Source organism: Parasteatoda tepidariorum, chromosome 10 (genome assembly GCF_982258835.1).
Source record: "Parasteatoda tepidariorum strain Cologne lab strain chromosome 10, Ptep-v5.0, whole genome shotgun sequence".
NCBI classification, from domain to species: domain Eukaryota; kingdom Metazoa; phylum Arthropoda; class Arachnida; order Araneae; family Theridiidae; genus Parasteatoda; species Parasteatoda tepidariorum.
In genome coordinates, this window is record NC_141764.1 from 84,813,457 (window position 1) to 84,819,619 (window position 6,163).

The 6,163-nt window shown below is 29.1% G+C and overlaps 1 long non-coding RNA gene across 2 annotated transcripts; it reads right to left on the bottom strand.

Moving 5' to 3' along the window:
• Nucleotides 1–437: 437 nt before the first annotated feature.
• On the bottom strand, nt 438–6,163 carry LOC147803060 (uncharacterized). 2 transcript variants are annotated; one of them, XR_015429712.1, is made up of 3 exons: nt 5,962–6,163; nt 4,913–5,057; nt 438–2,036 (listed from the first exon to the last, which is right to left on the bottom strand). It is a non-coding gene; the product is annotated as an uncharacterized LOC147803060 (long non-coding RNA). The 2 variants fall into 2 exon arrangements; XR_015429711.1 differs by lacking the exon at nt 438–2,036 and adding an exon at nt 2,149–2,491.

Genomic DNA, 6,163 nt, shown 5'->3' on the forward strand with positions numbered 1-6,163 from the left:
AAAAAGTTGAATTACAGTTCGTTAAAAATAAGTTAACTAACGCTTTTCGTTTCCCGAAACTCATGTTTTTTTCTCACGTCAAGAGCTAGCCCTTGTACAATACTTATCAATATTTTAGTCAAATAACTTCTAAACGTACTATTGGACGTATTTTCAAAATTTTAATTAAATATAGTAGCATTAAATTCTAACTTGAGATTCATTTAAACTGAAATAGTTGCAGTGTTATAGTAGTAGCACCTTGGATACATATGTACTATAAAATAGGATCTTTCTCTTGATATACATCTTCAAGAAAGAATAAATAAATGAGATAAATTTTCTTTTGAATATATTTATTTTTAGTGGTAAGAGTACAGCATATGTAAAAAGTATAAAAAAGGAAGAAAAAAAAATTTATTCAAGTTGGATCTGAGAATTTGAAGCACGTATATTTGTTTTTGTTCTTACACAATAGACAGAGTATGGTAGCTAGCTTGACTCTATGAAGGTGCTTGCAGATGCAATCATATAAGGTCTATGACCACTATCAGTGGCATCATCCTGAGAAAAAGAGCAGCTAAGTCTTTCTTTATAACTATTGCATAGCTGCCAACCTTAGGAATCAAAAATGAGGAACACTATATGCGACAAAATTATACGCACTAATTACGAGAGTAAGATAAAAATTTAATTACTAAATCATAACATTAATAGACATATATTTAAATATGTAAATTAGTAAAACAAAACTATAAACACTATCTTTTGTGGGAAACTTATAATATTAATGTTTTATAATTAGGAATACCGGTATAATATATTAAAAACAAACATTACCTATTAATATATAATTATTTATCTCCAAATTATAAAACACTGGTAAATAATAATCTACATCATTAACAAATATTTCTGATGCAAATGTTTAAATACTACAAAAAAAAGAAAAAAAATTCCAAAAATAATAATTTAGTGAAATAATCAGCAACAGACAGCTATTGGAATAATATTTTCCAATAAAAAGCTACTAAAAATTACTTTAGCACTATAATCACAGGATGCATGCTTGTGGCGATCAGAAAAAAGGATTGGTTTAAAATCAAAAATTTTATGAAAATTCAGAATTTTTATAAAAATATCAGATTGGATTTAAAAATTAGGAACAAATCCGAAAAATTCTGAACAGTTGGCAGCTATGCTATTGTCTGCTTAGTCAGCTGTAAAATAAAAGCATTTTTCTAGATAAAAAAATAGAAATCATGTTACTTTAAAATTCTACAGTGGATCAGAATCCAATCAAAGACTTCAGTTATATTAATAACTGACAACCGTGCCGGAAAATAAAGAGCTTAATTATTTTTATGAATTTAAAAAATATACAATTATATTTAATACATATAGCAAAATCAATGACTGAAATGTTATCTTGTTACGGTACAGAGATATTCTTCAAACTAAATGAGACTCTGCATAAACCATTGTAGAAAATCAAGTCCTGGTAAATATATCTCACAGAAAAGCTTTAAGCAGACAATGCTGTGAGACCATTCCCCGGGACAAACATAAATCATCAGCAGAATCCAGGCAAAAGCTAGAAGAGAACAAGTTGCTTCAAATTAATATTGTAATCAAGATACCTTGTTAAGATTTCAACCAATGGTTAAGTACATAGATAAAAGCACAACTCTTCAAATTGTGAATCTAATAAAGGATTGCATACATTAGTTTGAATCAATTTGAATTACAGAGTGAAAGAACATTTAGCACAGAAGTATAAGTTTTAAGTTATAAGCACAGATTAACAGAATTTTTTTTTATATTAATAAATCTGGCATATCCATCTTTTTCCACGCATATGGCATACTTGCGACACTTTCAGAGTGGTCTCACAACTCTTTTGGGTGGAAGCATCACTCAAACTCATACTCGGGGGTTTGACACATCTGTCACTTTAAAATCAAGACATAAAAAAGGAGTGTAAATTATTGCAACATTAGCTTTGTTGCTCGATTTTTTCTGTTTGCAGATCCCCAATTTAGTCAGGTTACTTACATCTGAAAGAGAGGGGAAGTGTCTGATTAATATTATTTAATATTTCTATTGCAGCATCAATCAGGGTTTACATATAAAGACTAATGGCTTTAAGAACAAGACAATCACAGGACATTACATCACAGCATTTAATAGTTAGTCACAGCACAGATTTTATTATATTTTCTTTACACAACATAAATGACCCCACAGCCAATTGTTCAGTTGGTGTGTGCACTGTTGAGTCACCGTTTACCCTAGAGACAGCCACGTAGGCTTCTTAAAGGCACGAGTCCATGATGGATCATGGAATGTGCATGTTGTGTTATCCCCACGCTGACTTTTAATGATGAGCCAGTACATGTTGATGTGTTTGTCTATTGTTCAGGTTTGATTGCACTGTTCCCAGTTTTTTAGTATCTAATCATCTAAATTCTGTCGACATCACCAGTTCCTTAATGAATATTATTTTCTAAACCTTTTACAAGAATAAAAAATAAAATCATAAATTAATTTTCTAAACTTATTAGTATCTAGATCAAACATTAAATTAGTTTTTATTTAGCAATAAATGCCACTGATGCATTATGCAATGCCATTATGCAATAAATGCCACTGATAAAAACAAAAGTAATAAATATTTTTGAAATAATCAAAGTAAAAGAATATATATTATTAATAAAAGAGGAATATACTAACTGGTAGGGCACTGTCTTTTCCTTAACCACGGTGTGATTAAAGACAAATACTGATAAACATTAAAAGATCATTTAATTCATTCTGACTTTAATTATTTTATTAATACTGTAATAATTTATAAGCAGTGCTGTACTAACAGTAAACAATCCGTACTATAACAATACAGTTGGGGAAAAAAAACTCACAACGATTAAGGTATAATGCCACTGTTAAAAATATACAATTCTCCGAATAATCAAAACATTATAGTAATAAAAGAGAAAGATACTAACTGAGACACTCATATTAGCTTCTGTTGAGTCTAGATCTCATTTAAGCTAACAAAGAATAGAATTAGATCAATCTCCGTGCAATCTAAAATTTTTTATAATCTCTTTTAGTGTTGAACATATACCCATTGCTATTTAGCAATAGAAATTGGCATTATTCATTAGCGTTATTAGCAATATTCATTTAGTATATTTTACCAAAGGCATTTAAAGTGGAAGAGTATTTATAATTCAGGTACAATGCTCTAAACAATCTTCCCTCTGTCCTTTAAGGGTAGAACCAGAATCATTGAGAGAGAGAACTAGTCATAAAATATTCTATTGCATCTAAAAAATTTTCTACATTGTGTAAAGTAGCACAGATAAGAATATTAGAAAAAAAACACTCTCTACTGAATATTTTTCTTTACAGCATCATAGTACTAAATCTGTTCAAGTACTGTCAGGGATCTGTCCAGACATTCTGTAAAAGGTCCGTATTTGTAAAATTGGGAAAAAAATTACTTGTAATTTGTGAATATAAAACGTTATATAATGATATGAATATAAACGTTGTGAATATAAAATGTTAAGTCACATTCTTTCAACCAGGGTCCTGCTTTTGTGAATTTGTGCAAATAGGGTCTGTTATTGCAAAAAAAAAAAAAAACTTTTTCAAGGAGTTTTTAAATTGTAAAGACTTACAAGATTATGCCCAACACTGTAAAATTATAATTAAAAAAATTAAAATTTAAAAAATAAACAGCAATTGCTGCTACAAAATTAGAGATGCAACATACAAATATTTGGTATTTTGCCCATACTGCTGAACGCAGAATATTCATTTCGGGCGAATAAAGGAAGAAGTGTCTGCCGAAGACAAAATTTATTTAGATTACAGCTGTCGTTCTCCCCCCCCCCCCCGGGAAGGGTTTATTCGATTAACAAAACAATAATGAAGATAAACGAATTTGTGAAGGGTCTGAGTAAAGGATAAATTATTTTGTGAAATGTCCGTTTTTATGAATAGATATTTTGTGAATAGTTCGTTAACGGACCCAAATCTCTTCTAAACAGATATCTGACTGTGACTACTCTTTCTTCTTTGTATGGGATGAGTTCTGGTTATCTGGCTAAATGTCAAGACAAGATTACAGTATTTTTATATTATTAGTATATAAAGTTGTGTATAAATACACTTCTTTTTTTAGCAACTTTGCTATGCATTCTTCAAAGATGTTTGCCAGTTGAATATGGCCCTGGCAGTTTAAATGTATGTGATCTTAACCAATACATTCATCCACAGATAAAGCTGATTCACAGAACATTAGCCCAAGTAAAATTCACAAAGTTTTAATTACTTCATTGAATCGCTTTATAGTGACGTTTTCAAGATTAACAAAATGTTGATGCATACGCTGATCTTTCAGCAAGAGAAATTTCTAAACTCTTCGTTCGAGAAAAACAACTCAGTAATATCTCTGTATTGTGATCTGCCGTGCCAACTACAATCGCCAAGGTGCTAAACAGATTTTAAACTTGCAAATTTAATAACAAAAAAAAACACATGCAGATAGTTGTCCGGGGGCGGTTACGAGTTATACTACCTTCTGAGTTCCCTTCTCTTTTTATTAGTTCCTGGCGGCTGGCTACCCAGAATTATTCTTCCACAGATAACCAAACAAAATCTCCCCAATAACCCCACAAATTTTATTAACCACACAAGTCAGTTTTTTAAAGTTAGGCATTGAACCCAATTGCACATCATTAGTTCCTTTATTTTTAAGAAAAGCAAAAACTAAATTATTATTTTACAGCACAACCATAAGTAATATTAATAAAAAAATAAATAAGCATCTGAATTAGAAAAGTTACACAAGATACTAACAATGCCAACAAATGGTTTAGATACATAATCATTAAATATGTAAATAAATTACATTTCAACTTACCAACATGAATTAAGACAAAAACACAATCGTCCCTTCACAACTGCACACTTAATTTGTCCACACCGATTCCAGGGTGTGCAAACATCGATATCCCATTTTCATTCAGCATTTAAGTAATTAGCCAAATACTTCTCCAGGGAATCACCTAGTAAAAAAGTATTTAATGAAGAGAAAGAAGAAATATGAAAAGTTTGCTTTACATTGTCCACGTAAACTGTCAAAAATCTTAGGGTAATGAAAAAAATACAATTATAGATATAGTTTGAGAAGTTAAATAATTGAAAAAATTCAATTTCATATTAATATCCAATAAAGATAACTTAAATTTAAGATAACTTGCTAATCTGAATTATCTTCTAATTTATTATAGTATTTGTATTATGTATTTTAAATAAAACAAATTATTGAGTACAAATTGTTTTGCACATAAATGTGATACACCTATAGAATAAAAAATTTTTTTTTAAAGTATGCATGCTCATAATTTATTCAATAGTTAAGACAACCTAAAAGAATAATAATGAATGCAGGAACTGTGAATGAAAATGATAAATATTATCTAAATTTGTTCCATTTCTCTCAGAATTTTTTTTTTTTAGATTAGTTTACAATAAAATTAAAACAAATTATTTTAGACATGATCAAAACCCTCTTCATTATTTTTAAGAAAATTCAATATTAATCTTTCTATATAAAATAAATTTTAATTAGCAATATATTTCATAGAAAAAAAAGATACCTCTGTATTATGTCACGAAAATAAACATAAATCAAGTAATTTAACTAAATGAAATTTCATTACTAAACTGCTTCACACAATTTCGGCAGATCAAACTAAGGAAACAGAGAAAAACCTTGATAAATGAATTTTTATAACGATTTTCTTAAAATACATACACTTTACAAACTATTTACTTTAAAATCTAACGCGTGGTATTCACAGATATTTAATAAAATTCATTAATCTTTTTAAAAATTTCATGTAATTTTTTTATATACTGCTATGAAACGTACACTAATATTATAAATCTTTAATTAATAAGAATTACCTGTAATTAAAACTTTCATGATAATAAAATATGAAATCCCGCGCAGCCAAATACAGAAAATGGCTTCCTCAAACAATAGCTTTTGTTTAAACAACGCCAATTGCTTTGGCGAAAAAGTTTGGTCACACAATCAATATAGGGTTATAAGAAGATTGATGGATAAAAGCTAGCGTCAAGCTCACTCCGCCCAGTTACCAATTCC